Here is a 2,260-nt window from a genome sequence, read left to right as displayed (position 1 = left end):
TGCATTTTTTTTTGGCATGGACAAGACGTCTCCTCATATCATGTTAACCGCTGCCGATGTTTTGAATTTGGCGCCCGTCCCCTGCCTATAAAAGGGCGAGTTCCCCCTAGGTTGTTAAACGACCGAGCCCTCGCAGGATAAGCATTGGGCTCGCACATTTTGCTACCTCGGGTACTTCTCTTGTTTCTTTCTATTATTTGTGTCGCCTTGACTTCGTTTTCGTTTTGTTTCTTTTTTTATTTCGGGTTCATTTGGGCTTTTTAGCTTTCTTCCTAAACACTTTGTGCGGTGGTTGTCTCTTGTAGATTCGTAGTGATGGCTCCCCCTAAGGGCTCTGAAGACTCCTAAAATTTCCTCCGACCACTGTCTTCGGGCGAAGTTGTGTCGCTCCAAAGATGATACGTGACTTCGTTAGGACCGGCGTGATAGAAGACGGTCGTGGAAGGGCTCCTAGCTCTGAAATGGTTCCCTACCCTCAGGATAACGAAGTCGTCATTTTCCGGCACCTTTTCAATGCTGGTTTTCGCTTTCTTCGTGATCCCATCATCATCGGAAGTTTCCTCAACCATAAAAAGTTAATGCATTGCGGCATAATTCGCAACCACCTACACATCCTCGGGTGGGATTAGGACCTATCTTTACCTAATAGACAATATAGGAACGTGTATATGCAATGTGAATTTTGTATTACTCGCTTATATGCTAGAGGATGGAGGATCGTCAGTGGATGTACACGGGTCGCACTAATCAGAATACGTTGACCAATGAATGGATTGACAAGACGGATGCTTTCTTGGAACGGGCGTTTGCAAGTGTCAAAGGAGCTCGATCGACTTGGTGTCCGTGTAGCAAATGTGGAAACATGCGTCGGCAAAACAAGCTAGATATGGGCAAACATCTGGTGAAGAACGGATTTACGTCAGACTACACCAGGTGGATCTACCATGGTGAATCTGACCGTGGGAGAGAGGAGGTCTTGAGACAACGCATTGAGGAATTTGATGATGATGCCGAGGTGGGAGACATGTTAAATGACTATCATGAAGCACACTTCGAAGAAGCACATAGGGAGGAGGAGCCAGAGGCTACCGCTAAGGCTTATTACGAAATGTTGTCTGCGGCACAGCAACCCCTTCACAGCCATACCAAGGTTTCTCAACTAGATGCCATTGCACACCTAATGGCTGTGAAGTCTCAGTTTAGTTTGAGTCGAGACGCGTTTGATATTATGTTGACAGTTTTTGGAAGCCTGCTCCCGGTTGGTCACATCTTGCCAAAGAGCATGTATGAGGCATAGAAACTTCTTCGTGCACTTAAGATGCCATACGAGCATATACATGCTTGCCCGAAGGGATGCATCTTATTTAGGAAAGAGTATGCGGAAGCAAAATACTGTGTTAAGTGCGAATCGTCTAGGTTTCTGGAGGTAGACTGTGGTGACGGTCAGAAAAAGTAGCTCGCAATTCTTGTGAAGGTTCTACGGTATCTTCCTTTCATACCGAGGATCCAACGGCTTTTCATGACTGAAAAATCCGCGAAACAGATGATATGGCACAATAACGGCCGTCGATATAATCCTGAGAAGCTGGTACACCCATCCGATGCTGAAGCCTGGAAAAGCTTTGATGCAATTTATCCTGCAAAAGCTCTAGAGGCCCGTAACGTACGCGTTGCGTTGGCAACAGATGGGTTCAATCCCTATGGAATGGTGGCCGCCCCGTACACCTGTTGGCCCATTTTCGTTATCCCCCTGAATCTCCCCCCTAGCGTCCTCTTTCAACGACATAATATATTCTTGTCGTTGATAATTCCAGAGCATTCGGGGAATAATATGAGTATGTACATGGAGCCTCTGATTGATGATTTGCTCCGTGCTTGGGAGGAAGGGGTATGGACATATGACCGATCCACAAAGACAAACTTCAAGATGCATGTTTGGTACCAGTACTCCCTGCATGACTTGCCGGCATATGGGATTTTCTACGGATGGTGTGTTCACGGGAAGTTCCCATGCCCAGTATGTAAAGCATCTTTGAAGTTTATTTGGTTGTCGAAAGGTGGCAAATATTCTTCGTTCGACAAACATCGACAATTCCTCCCTCCTGACCATCCATTCAGACGAGACATCAAGAACTTTACCAAAGATGTCGTAGTTACAGACCCCGCACCGCCGATGATGACAGGGGCCGCATTTCGTGCTCAGTTAGACGCTCTCGAGGTCAATAATGAAGAAGGTGGTTTTTTGGGATATGGCGAGCAA

The sequence above is a fragment of the Setaria italica genome, chromosome VII (genome assembly GCF_000263155.2).
Source record: "Setaria italica strain Yugu1 chromosome VII, Setaria_italica_v2.0, whole genome shotgun sequence".
Classification (NCBI taxonomy): Eukaryota; Viridiplantae; Streptophyta; class Magnoliopsida; order Poales; family Poaceae; genus Setaria; species Setaria italica.
The sequence above is the reverse complement of the archived record's forward strand: the minus strand, read 5'-3'. Positions refer to the sequence as shown.